This window comes from Megalopta genalis, chromosome 1 (assembly GCF_051020955.1).
Source record: "Megalopta genalis isolate 19385.01 chromosome 1, iyMegGena1_principal, whole genome shotgun sequence".
NCBI lineage: Eukaryota > Metazoa > Arthropoda > Insecta > Hymenoptera > Halictidae > Megalopta > Megalopta genalis.
The window spans coordinates 33869507-33886246 of record NC_135013.1 but is presented as its reverse complement, the minus strand read 5'-3'; positions in this window follow the sequence as shown (position 1 = coordinate 33886246).

Genomic DNA, 16740 nt, shown 5'->3' with positions numbered 1-16740 from the left:
CCTCGTTGTTCGAGAGGGGGCGCGCGTCCGAGCAAGAATCGGCCACCGCGGATTTTCCGGAGGAAATTTTCACGGCGGTTTTTGTGCCGATTCGGAAATGAGAGGACATCGTTTCGTCGATTACGGTAAATTCTCTTTGATAGACACACTCGGGTTGTACAGAGAAATGGAGAATTTGGGTAGAGAAGATACGATTACAGTAATGTCTCTCTAATTCACGGTCAGATTGACACGAAAATGGACAATTTTGGAAAAGGAGATTGTTCGAGCCTCGTGGCTCGTTTTTTATGGTTATCGATTGTCAACGACTATAAAAACGAGCTGCATGGCTCGAATAATCGTACCTCCTCTTCCCGAATTGTCCATTTTTGTGCGTCAATTAGAGAGACATTACTGTATTCGAGCCTCATATTTTATTGCATCGGTTGATTCATCTTGATATCCTCTACGAAAATATATTAATCTATTAATATTGTTACGGCGACTTGTCCAAATCAAGTCGCTGTAATGTGAAACTGCCCTGTTGCGAGCAACTCCTTAAAAAATAATGGAAGATAGAGGAGTTGCCAAGGAAGAGTGTTACCAACGGACAATCGAAGAGTCGAGATCGGACCGTCGAACGAGCAACATTTCAAATTCAGGGGTCTGAAATATAATTGAATCGAGTATATACAGAGTGTCCCGAAAATGCCTCGCAATACGGAAATGGCGGGTTCCTCGGATCATTTGAAGCAGCTTCTTCCTTTACAAAAATTTTCTTCGAGGCACCGTTAACGAGTTATCAACGAAAAACAGTGACCAATCAGAATCGAGGACGGCTAACGCGAGGCGGCCCAGTCAACTAGCGCACGAAGCCCGGTTCCGCTCATTGGCTCGGTCGCCTCGCGCCAGCAGAGCTCGCCTCACATTGGTCACTGTTTTTCGTTAATAACTCGTTAACGGTACCTCGGAGAACATTTTTGTAAAGGAAAAAGTTACTTCAAATGAACTGAGGAACCCGCTACTTTCGGATTGCGAGACATTTTTGGGACACCCTGTATATTATATTAAGTTGGAAACTATGAAACGGGCGTTGAATGATGTAAATCGCGTTTTGTTTCCATCTGGTTTCGGAGAAGAATCAAATAAAAATGGGATACAAACAATGTTTCCTGCCAGATTTTACGGTTTCATTGATTTCTGCCGCATGTATGGCGGCATTGGACCGTTAAGGGTTCTATTGTCCATTTTTGTATACGATCCGAGCGTCGATTAGCTCGAGAATTTACCGTGATTTGAAGGCGCCGCGCGCGCGACGTCGCCGCGAAGAGCGCGATCGAGATCGCCGACGAACGCGGAGAAGTTTGCATCGTTTCGAAGGGAACGCTTAATCTTCGCGCATAAAACGCGTTGCGAAGAGCGAACAAAAGTCCGCGCCGGATATGTATTGATCCAAGCGGAACTTGCGGGACCCGCGATCGAGCTTTCATCGATCGTCCGGCGATGGAATAAAGAGGCCCGGGCGCGGGCCTTTATGCGAGCCGAACGGTTCATAAGCGGAGAGAGGAAGGTGAGCGCGGGAACGCCCTTCGAATCGCAGAAGGTGAGAAGTCCTTTCCGCGCCGGAAGGGTAATTAATTAAGTTTGACTTACCGCATGAATTACAGGGGCTCGAAGTCAATTAATTAATTGTAACTTAGTCGACCCTCTCGCGAGCGCGCCGCTCCAAAGGGATTTTGTCACCTTTTAAAAGCTGTCACAGAGCCTCCGGACCTTCGGCGAAATAATGAATATCCTTTCAAAGAGGGTCTCTCTCTCTCTCTCTCTCTCTCTCGTTTGTCCTGCGATCGATCCGCCGCGGACGTTGCAACGGAAATCGTTCGCGCGAAGGCGAATTTAGACGTTGCACTTTCCGATCCGCGAAACGAATTCGCGGCGAACGCGAAAGATGAAAGCAGCAGCGGCGTTTACACGATTTCACTGGTCGAATACGTTTCCATTGTCGATGAGATCTGGTTGAATTCGTTTTCGGTGAATTTGAAGTGAATTGTGGACAGCAGTGGACAAAATTTGTTTCATACTTTGGAATGAATTTTTTCAATGGAACTAATTTTTAATGTGCAGCCGTTCTAACCCTTTCATAGGCACTGGGAACTATGCTTCCCTTCCATTTTTAGTGCACACGTGGACCACCAGGCTCAAATATTCTCACCGTTGAAAATTCTTACTGAATCGAAGTATTCTTGAAAATTCATATCGTGCCCACGAAAGGGTTAAATCTGTACTAAGAGAAAATCGGTCATATATTGAAATACGAACCTATTTAACATTAACGCGTATTTTCTACTTCCTTGTAACAATAACGATATTTAATTTATCTAAATTTTCTGCGATCCCTATCAGATATCTATCATGCGGCCCGAGATGAACGTTTTTGCGGCCCAGTCAATATATCCGACGCAGAGTAAAAATAAAATAGAAATGTGAATTAGAAATTTTGAAAGTAGTCTCGGCCAATCAAATTTCTCCCGAAATAGGGAAGATAGTATCAGAGAAGAGATGTCAAGTATCAGGACGTAAACAATAATTTAACTTTATATATGTTTATTACAATGAACTGGTCAAAATAAAAATATTTCTTTCTATGAACATTGATTTCTTTTTTTGCGGCCCATCTAAAGTTAAGCATTGTTTATTTGGCCCAAGTTAGCTTTTGAGTTTGACACCCCTGATCTAGATAAATGTAAATAAAGAAAATTATGACGTCAATTTCCGTAGAGACATTCTTGCGATTTCAAAATAATCATCGAATAGAAAAAAAGTATGAAACGGATGATTTGACCGGCCGCTGCGGGTTCAGTGTTAAGCGAAACGATTTTCCGAAAATGCCCGGGGAACCAGTGTGAGAATAAACGACGCGAAGGATACGAAGACCGATAGGGAGGAAAGGGCGGCCGGGGGGTGGGGGGGGGGGAAGCAGTGGGTGCGGTCGGAGAACGCTGGAGAATAAAAGAAACCCGGCAAGAGTAATGCCTGGGGAAGCAGTTAAATTCGCTGCATGTGTGTCCTCAAGAGATTTCTACTCGCCCCTACGGCCTTTGTTTCTGCGTTAGGTAAGCTTTTGTTTCGGTTATACGACCGAGGATACCGCGGAGCCCCGGCCCAATAAAACGAAAAACAGACCCCCCCTTCACAATGCCGGGCATTTGCATAATTTCGCGTAATCTCCGCCATTTTCGCTCTTCGCGAACCTCTTCACCCTTCTTTTCGGAAGAAAGGGGGCCGCAATTAATTTACGAGGCGCAGTCGCTCCCCCGCCGGGAAGGGGCCGCCGCGGTTCCGCGTTCGATTACGCTCCGAAACGCGCGTAAACGTTCCGTCCGAAATAGTTCGCGAACTTCTACAAATTTTCATTGCCGACGGAAGCTCGCAATTTTATAATTCCTATAAAATCTAAGCGTTGAATTCGCGACGCCAATTTTAGCCGTCCGCTTCGAATTCGGTTGACGTTGCCCCTAAGTTTTGAACCAGCTAAAATATAATGAATTTCTTTGCTGAGACTGTTTGAAACAGTAAATTAGAAAAGACTATATAGATATAACAATTTATATAGTGTTTGTATAGTCGAACAAACAAATCCCAGTACAATTTATTGAAACGAAATTAAATTCCAAACGAAATTAAATTCCAAGCGAAATACCTATAAAACACAAAATCTAATTCAATTTTCTGCAGATTAAAAAACGTACAGTTCTATAATTTCTCAAAATCTAAGCCTTAAATTCGCGGTGCCAATTTTAACCGTCCGCTTCGAATTCAGTTGACCTTGCCCCTAATTTTAAAATCAGCTAAAATATAATAAATTTTCTTTACTGCGAATGTTTGAAACAGTAAATTAGAAAAGACTATATAAATATAACAATTTATATAGTGTTTATATGGTCGAACAAACGAATCTCCGTACAACTTATTGAAACGAAATTAAATTCCAAGCGAAATACCTATAAAACACAAAATCTAATTCAATTTTCTGCAGATTAAAAAAGGTACAGTTCTATAATTTCTCAAAATCTAAGCCTTAAATTCGCAATGCCAATTTTAACCGTCCGCTTCGAATTCGGTTGACGTTGCCCCTAATTTTAGAAGCAGCTAAAATATAATGAATTTCTTCGCTGCGACTGTTTGAAACAGTAAATTAGAAAAGACTATATAAATATAACAATTTATATAGTAATTAATTATATAGTAATTTATAATATTATAAATATTATAAATATAATAATATATATATAATATTATAAATTATATATAGTTATTAATTATATAGTAATAACGAAACTAAATTCCAAGCGAAATACAGTAATGTCTCCCTTACTGACGCTCAGATTGTCCACTAAATTGGATAATTTGGGAACAGGAGATACGATTATTCGAGCCTCGCGGCTCGTTTTTATAATTGTGGACAATTTATAACTATAAAAATGAACCGCAAGGCTCGAATAATCGTATCTCCTCTTCCCAAAAATAGTCCATTTTTGTGGTTAATCTGGGCGTCAATTAGAGAGACATTACTGTACCTATAAAACGCAAATTATAATTCAATTTTCTGCAGATAAAACGTACAATTTCCCTCGAAAAGCCGAGTAACTTCTGTCCGAAAGATTTCTCCTTGAATTTCTAAAACGACTTAAAGAACGCTGCTCCGTCGATCTCCGAATTCGGTGCCGAACTTATTGTCTCGTGGATCGGATCGATCGATCGATCGATACGGAACGTGGAAAAGCGGCGGATTGGCGGCCGCCTATTGGCCGCGAAACGGATTCGGATAAGTTTCGCGGCGCGGCAAGGGGACTGGCAGTAATGGCGAACGGAACTCGCCGGCGAGATGAATTCGAATGATTAAGAACGATTGGATTGTAGGTGCTCGCTTCAATTATGAGCGAGGCACGCCATTCCCTCGTTATATCGCGCGCTACTCTCGGCCCGCAACGACCGCGGGGACGTGGTTCGGGCTGGTTCGAGTCGTGGCGGAGCCACGCCACGCCGAGCCGAGCCGAGCCGAGCCAAGCCGCTCCTCGCCGCGGAGGCGCGAACTTTTAATACGTGTGAACGCTCCTTTATTAGTAGCGTGACCAATGAGCGCTGACGCTATTAATCAAACCGTCTAACGTCGCCGCGTATACAACAACGCGAATGCGCACCCCGCCGAGCGCCGGGGACGAACGTTCCTCCTCCAATTATCGAGCAGAACGTGGCCTTTCGGATTTACAATTGAATCGCAGAAATGCCCCGCGCTACCAGTCTCGGCCCGCCTGTTCGACTCATTACTGCCGATTAATATTCCTCGCACTTCGAGAACGCGAGCTCGAATTCGGGCGGCCCGCTCGTCGCCGACTCGATTTTCGCGAGGATCGCCGAATCGACTCGGCTGACGAAGGCGACGATCGATATTCCACGCTTCGATCGATTATTCTATTCGCCGAGGAAGCGTTGGATGCCTGGATATCAAGGTTTTAAGAAAGGAACATTAACGAATGCGTTGATTGTCTTGGCGTTCTTAGCCGTCGTTTCTCGCGCGATCAGAAATCGGCACGCAAATGATGTTATGTCGATGATACGTATACGTTAAAAATTGATGAAATAAGTATTTGGCTAATTTTGGCTAATTTTCGCGATCCAAAATAGGAGCATATCAATCGCTGTATTCGACTAGCTGTAATTAAGGACTGTACTTTTCCGAATATAGTAATGTCTTCCTTACTGACGCTCAGATTGTCCGCTAAAATGGATAATTTGGGAAGAGGAGATACGATTTTATAATTGTGGACAACTTATAACTATAAAAATAAACCGCAAGGCTCGAATAATGGTATCTCCTTATCCCAAATTGTCCATTTTTGTGGTCAATCTGGGCGTCAATTAGAGAGACATTACTGTACTGTCATTTAATTTTTTAACCAGTCTATGCACGATCAAGATAACAATCTATTAAACAGGGTGTCCCGAAAATGTCTCGCAACCCGAAAGTGACGGGTTCCTCGGGTCATTTGAAGCAACTTTTTCCTTTACAAAAATTTTCTCCGAGGCACCGTTAACGAGTTATTAACGAAAAACAGTGACCAATGAGAGGCGAGCTCGGCTGGCGCGAGGCGACCGAGCCAATGAGCGGAACCGGGCTTCGTGCGCCGGTTAGCTGGGCCGTACTCGATTCTGATTGGTCACTGCTTTTTCGTTGATAACTCGTTAACGGTGCCTCGGAGAACATTTTTGTAAAGGAAGAAGTTGCTTCAAATTATCCGAGGAACCTGCCACTTCTGGATTGCGAGATATTTTTGGAACACCCTGTGTAATAATATGTAATCTTGTGGTAAAAAGGGTTTTAACTCGATTGCAATTTTACTCTTCGATCGTTTAATTACTCGTCGCTGTTACAATTCTCAATTGCATCGCAGAAGTGCCTCGACATTTGTTCTCCAAAAATGCGATCGCGTTTCTCCACGGGAGATGTCCGAACACTTTTGCGAGCCACTGTACCTCGAGACATCAGTTTCTCCCGAATCGAGCGTGATTTCCGAACGGGTCCGATCGCGAATGATCTACGATCGAGGCTCCGTCGTAGCCGAGGTGGACACACCAAGTTCTCGCGAACGCGCCGATGCGTCGTGCGCGCTCGCACGGCAACTCCCTCGCGCGTAAAATAACGGTGAAATGATGCGAACGTTGAAACCGAGAAAGAAATCTCCTCTGGTTTACCGCTCGTTTAAGCGAGATACGGATCTCCGCGGCGGATTAATTATGGAAACACTTCCGGCGCAGTGAAAGCGGAAGTGCCGTGCAAAAGAAAGCCTAATCAGCGCAACGTTAACCGGCGAACAATCGTATAACCACCGGCGTGTTTCTTTCTCTTTTTCGTCGGCCGTACATAGTCGGATATCATCGCCGGCCGATCGTAAAGCTACATTTTCTTTAATTAGAATGATTTACGATCCGCGATTACGATAAATATCAATGGCAAATGCTAGTCCTTCGATTTACCGCGCGGAACTCAGCCGGATTCCGGACCACGGCTGGATAAACTGTTTTTAATTGAATCGCGCTCGTTCGTCGGACGACGAGCACGGCTCGCCTAATGGTTTCTGGAGAAATTCGCTGACTAACACGCTGCATCGTTTTTCACCGGTTCGTTTGCATAACCCCCACACACGATTCGTGCCGGTGCGAAGAGTCATCTTCGATTTAATTGCTGGAGCGAGCAATCGTCGGAATCTGCTTCGAAAAATGAGAGAACTGTGCGGAAACGAATTGCCAAAATGTCGAGTCGAACGTAGACTTTCGACCCGTTGAAAACTTAAATCCGTTCTGTTTTATTATTCTGAAAATGTTTTGCCGTATTGATTAGCTGTGTCGATCGAATTCAATTCGAATTTGTGTATTCGACGCTGGATTTACGGTGCATTAAAAGCAGCTGCTTTCCTGGCAATTTGTAAAAGTAGCAAACTCAAAGTAAATTCGAAGTAAACTCAGAGTTAAATTCAAACTAAACTCAAAGTAAATTCGAAGTAAACTCAGAGTTAAATTCAAACTAAACTCAAACTAAATTCAAAGCAAACTCAAAGTTAAATTCGAAGTAAACTCAAAACAAATTTAAAGTAAACTCAAAGTTAAATTCAAAGTAAACTCAAAGTTAAATTCAAAGTAAATTCAAACTAAACTCAAAGTAAATTCAAAGTAAATTCAAACTAAACTCAAAGTAAATTCAAAGCAAACTCAAAGTTAAATTCAAAGTGAATTCAAAGTAAATTCAAAGCAAACTCAAAGTTAAATTCAAAGTGAATTCAAACTAAACTCAAAGTAAATTCAAAGCAAACTCAAAGTTAAATTCAAAGTGAATTCAAAGTAAATTCAAAGCAAACTCGAAGTTAAATTCAAAGTAAATTCAAAGTTAAATTCAAAGCAAACTCAAAGTTAAATTCAAAGTAAATTCGAAGCAAACTCAAAGTGAATTCAAAGTAAACTCAAAGTAAGTTCAAACTAAACTCAAAGCAAATTCAAATTTAACTCAAAGTAAATTCAAAGCAAACTCAAACTAAACTCAAAGCAAACTCGAACTAAATCCAAGCAAATCCCAAACTAAAACACGAAGTGAACCGAAAGTAAACGCAAGCGCGATCGATCGCTGGTAGCGAAATCAGAGATCGTGTCCGCGTTATCGGCGTTTTTCGGCGTTTCCGGGGGCCCCGCGAGGACGGCGCGCCTCCGGGGCACGCGATCCTCGCGCACATGTCGACAGATGGTGGATTGCACGTTGCTCGGTCAGTGTCATCGGCGACGCTATCGGACACAATGTGTCGGCCCCTCGACTAGCACGAAACTGTCACGGTCGTCGGATCGGCGCGAGATCGAATTCTGGAAAGTCGTTCGCGACAGGTTCTCGGGTTCGCGGGGACTTCCGGCGCGGCGCTCGGCCGTGCTCGGGATCGATTCGGGGAACGCGGTGCGCGTCCGCGCGTCGCCCCGGGGCCCACGGGGCGAAATAAAAGGTATAACGATCGCGATTGGGCACACCTGTAACTGCCACGGCCATTATATGCGACGCAGTCGTGTCGATTTCGAAATACGATCGCCCCGGATCACCTAAGGTTTCTCGACCGTTATTCGTTGTCACCGGCACGCCGGCACGCCGGCGGTGCACCGGCAGATTGCATTTGGATTTGCATACGATCGACGCGACGCGAGGCGACGCGAGCGAGCGAGCGAGCGAGCCGAGCCGAGCCGAGCCGAGTCATGGGACCGTGCCGCGACGCGGACGCGTTTCGATCGCGCACCGACACAGGCTCTCTCGCCGGTCTCTCATCACCTCTCTCGTCGTTCCGACCGCCGTTCTCCGTCTCGTTCTCGTTCTCGTTCCCGTGCGCGAACAATCCGACGCGTTAATTACAGTGCCGCAAACGAGATAGACGAGAGAATCTCGGATGGAAACGTGTCGCGCCGCGCGAAAACACCCGATTAATTAATCGAGCGCCGCGCGAACGCGCCGCCCCCAAATCGCTCGCAAATCACGGGGAAAGATGCGTAAAGCCTCTGTCCGATCGTCGAATTCGATGAGGGCGGGGACGTTTTTCGGGAATTATTATTATTATCGCAAAGATACAGTAATGTCTTCCTAATTGTCGCGCAAATTCTGCACGAAAATAGACAATTTGGGAAAAGGAGATACGATTATTCGAGCCTTGCGGCTCGTTTTTGTAATTGTTGACGATCGGTAACTATAAAAACTAAATGCAAGGCTCGAACAATCGTGTCTCCTCTTCCCAAATTGCCCACTTTTGTGCGCAATCCGAGCGTCAGTTAGGGAGACTTTACTGTATTGCACGATAACTCGCTAAAATCATCGAAGGAAGAAGGAAACTTCTGCTTAACTCGTGTTCGTTGCGATCGACGGGATTTCTCTCTATTTTGCACAAATATCCGCGGTCCAGCGATCGTCGACGCTCGTTCTACAACACGATAAAACGTCGATACGTTGATTGAAACGTTAGTACAGTATTGTCTCCCATACTGACGCTCAGATTATCCACTAAAATGGATAATTTGGGAAGAGGAGATACGATTATTCGAGCCTTGCGGATCGTTTTTGTAATTGTTGACGATCGGTAACTATAAAAACTAACTGCAAGGCTCGAATAATCGTGTCTCCTCTTCCCAAATTGCCCACTTTTGTGCGCAATCCGAGCGTCAATTAGGGAGACTTTACTGTAGTAGCTTTTGGAGCACTATTCCATTCACTGCTAAACAGCGGCGCACAGGAAATAGAATACAAAAGGACAGCAATCGATCGGCTGCTGTGATTTCGGAGGTCGCTCCGAAATCGTTAATCTTCGCCCTCTACATTATTATTATTATTATTATTATTATTACTGTTATTATTATTATTACTAGACCGCCGATCTTCGTGCAAAATAAAAATTCTGCAAGTTAACAGCCAAGACGCAGGAGCCAAGCGAAACCTTGCTTACCAAGAATTAAGCAATTTTAACAAGTTTACGATCGACGTATCGGCATTATCGACGCTATCGACGGTTTCACGCGGAGTTCGCGATCTTTCAACCGGTTCCACGGGTTGCACCCATTCACCGGCTAGAACGCGGGCATGTGCGCGCGTCCGAACGGAATTAAGATACAGCTGTTCGCGTTTGTTTCGCCGTTTTAATAATTTGTCGGTGTGTGGGGAGGGGGAAAAAGGAGGCGGCGAAGGGCGAGAGGGAGACGGTCTCGCGCGGGCCCATTTGAATGCGTTACAAGCTCAGAAACGCGAACACCGCCCCAAAGGCAGCGGCGCGAACGTGTTCCACGGTCGGCGGGTATCGTGTAATCTGTTTATCGTGCCCGTCCAGTTGCTTTCAGGACGTCGATGCGCACCGAATTAACGTTTTATTGCCGGCAGGTATAGCGAACGAGAAAGAGAGAGAGAGAGAGAGCGAGGCGAGAAAGGGCGAGAGAAAGAGAGATAGAGAGGAACGCAGAGGATGCGTTCGTTACTTCGGGCGAGCCTCGCGTGCTGTTAATGCCCGGGTCCAGGATGTATAAAAGTGGATCAATTAAGAATTCGAGGCAACAATCGCTTATTACAATTTTCTCATCCTTGAAACATAACCGAGTCCGCGTAATTATTCGGAACGCTCGAACGCGAGCCTCGCAGCGGCGCGTCCGACATTTTTCGGGGCGAAATAAATTGGCCCCGGCCGAAAGGGGGAGGGCGCGACCGGCGCGGCGGGGAGACGGGCAAATTCATTAGACTCATCGACGACGATCGGGGGAAGAAATATCTTCCGGAAAGTTCTCGCGATAGAATCTTTAATGCCGTCCCGCGTGCGGGGCCCGCTCTCTTACGGAATAATTTAACAAGCGGAAGCACCTTTAATCACGAAGTTTTCCCTCCCCGCCCTTTCCCTCGGCGCCCGACCCCCGGCCTGCCGGGGAGTTTGCAATAATTTCCTTTTTCCCCGTGTCTCCGGATAAAAAAAAACGCAGCCTGAAGGGGGGAACAGTGGTCGCTTGAAAGAGGTTCAAAGCGAGTGACGAACGAATTACCGGCAAGTTTACCAATCCCGCGCACTTTTGCCCTCTCTCTTTCTCTCTCTCTCTCTTTCTCTCTTTCTCGGCTGGTTCCCCACCATCCTCGCAGGCTCGTCTTTTTTATATATTAATCCCACCGCAACGACCCGCTGATAATCTTGGAAAGGGCTGTTTTAAATTGGCTCCTTTGACGCGATACGCCGCGCGATGAGTTTCATATCGGAATAATTTTCGAGCAGCCCTCCTTCCGCCCCGCCGCGCCGGCCGCGCTCCCCTTTTCCTTCCTTTTGCAAAACCGTCGTTTTCAGCTCGGCCACCGGTTATACGCCGTCGACGCTCTAAACGACCCCGTTCCCCGGAAAAATCCGGCCATTCGATCCCGAATCCCGACAGAATCGATCGACGAACACATTTTTCAAAGTTCTCCGCATCTTTGCGAACGAGCCATAATTAACGAGCGTAATTTTCGAGCATCAACCATTCGGCAGTGACCGAATTTGTTGTAGCTGGTTTCGCGAACCGATGAGACGTCGAATTGACGTCTTCGGTCTTCACGCAATCGACTGAAAGGGTTAATCAGCTAATTCTAGACGTTTGTCGCGAGAATCTTTTGAAAAATGCGAGACGTTTCTCGCTGCCGCTTCTTAACCCTTTGCCGTACCATTTTCTTCATAGTTGAGCAACGATCGGAGGTGTTCCGATTCTAATAATTTTTAAGAGGAAAAAAGACAATTCACGTTTATCGCGTGCCTGCATTTAGTTGAATGCATAAACGTCGACGACATGAGATCAGAATTTCATTTCGACTTAAAAGACCGGAATAATATTCAGACTTAACGGGTTCTTCCTAGAAATCTCCGGCAGACTCGTCGAAGTATGGCAAGGAGTTAATATCCAGTAATTGGCATGCGTCGGAAACTACATATTACGATTAGCCTGCATCTTTCGTTTTATTTCCAGCATCGGGACTCTTCAGGGTGTCCCAAGAATGTCTCGCAATCCGAAAGTGGCGGGTTCCTCATGTCGTTTGAGGCAACTTCTTCCTTTACAAAAATGTTCTCCGAGGCACCGTTAACGAGTTATTAACGAAAAATAGTGACCAATGAGAGGCGAGCTCGGCTGACGCGAGACGACCGAGCCAACGAGCGGAACCGGGCTTCGTGCGCTGGTTGGCTGGGCCGCCTCGCGTCAGCCGTACTCGATTCTTATTGGTCACTGTTTTTCGTTGATAACTCGTTAACGGTGCCTCGGAGAACATTTTTGTAAAGGAAGAAGCTGCTTCAAATGATCCGAGGAACCCGTTATTTCCGGATTGCGAGACATTTTTGGGACAGCCTGTAGAATCTACGATGGAAGCGAGAACTCGATGCGGCTCGTAAAGATCCTCGGATTGTCCAATATTCCTCGACTCTGTCCGATAATTTTCAGACGTCGAGAACCGTCGTCGGTTGAGCCATTGGAGTGACGCGATCTCGACAGGACGAAAGTTTCGACAAAAAAGAAAAAAAGAATCGGACTTTTCCGCCGTTAGAAACTCGGCGTGCCGCAACCGACAGGCTTTGCGAAATTCGACGCAAGAATTTCGCCGTCGCGGACTCGCGGTTTCCTGGCGCGATAACGCCGCGACCGCCCGCTAATTGTCGTTTTTCACGTCCGTTTCCTCGTTTTAAGCAGCGCGTCTCCAGCCGACGGCCGTCGCGCCGACATTTTAGCGCTAACGAGTGCTATAGTAGTTTAACGACACTCTCGGCGACTTAATTGGCTACCGGTGGATTCATCATGGCCGGGAGAGACGACTACCCGTGAAACTTTTGTTTCTCGGGCCGCATCGACGTTGCGATTAGCTCTCTCGCGATTCTCTCTCTCTTCTCTCTCTCTCTCCTCGCTCGCTTCCCTTCCAGTCTTCCTCCCGTCCTATCCGCCGCGCCGTCCCGCCGGTGATTAATGCCCGGCAAACGATCCACGGTGATGAACGCAATGACAAATCGCCGCCACGGCCGGCTAATGTCGTAAAAATTACGATTTCTGCGTGACGGCGAGACATTGTTCCGCGCAGGGAACGGTCGCGGGAAAGCGTTAATAGAAACGTTACGCGATCGCGGCCGATTGGAAAATTGAGCGGCGAGGGCGTCCAGCGAGTCGAGCACGCCTTTTAAAACGGTTTTAATAGTTTTTTAAACTCATTCGAATAACTCGAGCATTTCTGCAAATTTTAGAGCGGTCAATTCACTGTCCAATCGCGAAAATACCTTTTCAACGTTTTACTGTTTCTTGGAACAAAGAAAGAAGTGTAAAAAGATTCTCCTTCGCTTTTTTTAACCGAACTTGCAATGCAAATTTAATAAAAAAAAAAAAAAAAAACGGTAAAAAGACTTGGACGGCTATTTGCGGACACTCTTCCGCAACGGTGAAAAGACTTGGGCGGCTATTTGCGGACACTCATCCGCAAAGGGTTAAAAAATGAATTTCGTAGATCTCGATCGCTTGTATAAACGCAGAAAATTTCACGTTGAATTCGGTAGGCGCGTAGTCACTGAGAATTGTTAAAATTGCCTGTTTTTGATAGAAATTCGTGGAATACCGCGCATCTTGCGATTTTTAATCGTTCACAGCTTGCGTCGAGGTGAACCGATTTCGATGAACTTTTCAGCACGCGTGCAATTCGCCGAGATCTACGAAACGCATTTCCTATATTTTCGTAACAAGCGACGTTCTCGAAGTGGTCATTTCAATGGAGAGAAAACTAAAGAAGAGCAAGAGAAAAGAAGCGATCTCCCGTTTCGGATCCTCCGTTTCCCGGGAAAACGCCGCGGAAAGATCGCCGGTGAGTGGCAGTCCGCGAAAAACGGCAATTATCGCGTAACACAGCGTCGCCGCGTCAGGAAACCGGCGTCAGGAGTACGTGCGGTAATGAAATTATTACATAAAACCGGTGCCTCGTTCCCGTTCCCTTCGGCCGATCCCTCCTCCTCCTCCTCCTCTACCGTCCTCGTTTTCTTCTCTGAACCGATCCGTGTAACTACCGATCGCTATCGCTCGAAAATCGAAGGGATTCGAAAAAAGGAGAAGAGAGAAAGAAAGAAAAAAAGGAAAACGCGTAACCGGAGCACGGACGCGAACAACGCCGTGCGGTTGTTCGCGCACCGGTGGATTACAATTTCAATTCGGTGTATTACACGGCGAACGGGAAGCTGTTCCAGGAAACGGTAACTTATAATTTTCTCAGATCTTGATCGTCAAATTAAGGCCATCGTTACGTGTCGGGAGCGCAGCCGAGAGCTCGCCGCGAGACTCCGCGAGACATAAATACCGAAGGATAGCGCGCGCGCGAGCGCTGCCTAATCAGCGCATTGTTCCCCGGATAGCTAAATGCGGCGAACGAGCTCCTAATTCGATCCTAAACAGTCCGAGCCGCGACGAGGAAAAACTTGACGACTTTTCTGCCGGTGCTAATGAACCTCGTGGACCCCGTTTGGAGACAGTCGCCCGTAATTGAAACAAACATTAGGCGACTGGGAGCCTCGATCGTGGGACTCGGCGAGCCCTCGAAATTGCCTGCGCTCGAATCGACGACGACTTCCGCTCCACTCGGCGTTTTCACGCTTTGTTTGTTTATTATAATTGCGTCTGTTACAATTAAATACGCCTTATAATAAATATATATATATGATATAATATAATCTGTAAAGTATACAGATTATATTATACAGTCTTAAAATTATGGTATTTCCTGGAAGTGAGGGGTTCCTGAGATCATTTGAAGTATCTTTTTCCTCAGCGAAATTGCAATCCGCGGCTTCGTTTGCGAGTTATTGACGAAAAACGGTGACCAATGAGAGGCGAGCTTGGCTGGCGCGCGCAGCCGAGCCAACGGAGCTCGGTTCCGCTCATTGGCTCGGTCGCCTTGCGCCGAGCGAACTCGCCGCTCATTGGTCGGCGTTTTTCGTGAATAATTCGTTAACGACGCCTCGGAGAAAAATTTTGTAAAGGAAAAAGTTGCTTCGAATCACCTCAGGAATCCCTCATTGCTTGGAAATGCCATAATTTTGGGACACCTATCTATACAATATAACCTTACGATATAAAACATACATAATGTCTTTCATGCCTGTATAAATGTCTGTATAATATAATCTTAAAACATGTGTATATACCGTCTTATATGTCTTCTGTCTGTCCATTATAATCGTTCATCAATTTAGCAATTTGTTGTCCGTAAACGCGTCGAACGCAGGAGGTCGAACCGAAGAATTGCCAGAGAATCGAACCGAAACTAGAAAGTTTGACTTCATCGTGGCCGATGGATTGCAACTCTTATGCGCCTGAGCATGTGGGAGAAAACGTGTCGTTCGGTTCTCAGGTGTGAAATCGTTCTCTGAAAGGATTCGGTATCTTCCTGGAACAGGAAGGAATCTCGGGAAGACGAAAAGTAGCTCGAGAAAAGAAAAAAGCGTCGACAAAAATTGCGCCTCGTCCCATCGAAAGGAGAAAAGTATATAAAATCGAAAAAGAGTATAAAAAATATTTAAAAAAGTATAATAAAGTATAATAAAGTATAATGCAGTAAAGTATAATAAATATAAAAAAAGTATATAAAATCGTGGGAAATGATTCGGAATGATTTTGCGAACTGTATCATCGAAGGGACGCCGATCGAAGGGAATAAGAAGCGCGCGAGTCTGATTTTTGGCGCGCGCCAAATTTTGCTTTCCATCTCGAAGCTGGACGCGCGGCGCGGCTGCGAGAAAAGAAAGTCCCGCGGCTTCTTCTTGCTCGGCGGATATTTTAAAATGCGAGGAAATGAAATCGCCTGGGTGCCCGCTCGTTTGAGAACCGGGAAGATGGTAAAATAAAGTAATTGTTGCTATTACCGGAGCGAACCGGCTTCAGTGTTGGTGGACTGCACGTGTACGCGCGGAGAGCCGTGTTGGTCGGCTTTCTGCGCGGAGTGGGTAACCGAGCGACGAGCATTCTCTCTCTCTCTCTTTCTTTCTCTATTCTGCCGAGGCTTGTGAGAATCCGGGCAATTACGTGTGCTCCGCTCGCTACGGAATATCTGGCTTGTTTATAACGAATTAATTTAGATGTCTTAATTGCCATCGGTTAATTGTTGTGGAACCCGGTGCGCGAACACGGCCGCGATGCGCGCCTCCAGCCGCGCCGCGCTCCGCGGATCCGCTCCTCAAAGACACCCGGAATCCGCGAAATGGGATTGCGTTGCTTTCACCGAGTTCCACGCTTCCGGTCCCCGCGCGATCGTTCATTAAACTCCGTCTCTGTGTGCACCGTGCACGACACGACAACCGGGATTCTCATTTATGCAACAGATCGGAGACGTTTTTCGCGGGACGAGTCGCGCCGCCGCGCCGTGTCGGCGGATCTCCGTTCGAAAATCAAAGAATTCGTCTTTGAAATCTCGCGTTCGCTTCCGTCGAACGGGCAATCGACGCTTTTCCGAGGTAAGAACAATGTAAAACTCGGCAACGCGAACAAGAAATTTGATTAGCTGTCGGGAAAAGACACGCAGCCGATCTCGATGTTTTCTAGGCGCTGTTATTCGAACCGCGTTACGTTCTCGTTGCATTTTCCGACTTTCAGAGAGGATAAAAAAGAAAGGAAATACATTGTTTTTTCATCTTTTTTTTTGTTGCAATCGGTTTCCTCTGTTTTCCTTTTATTTTGGTA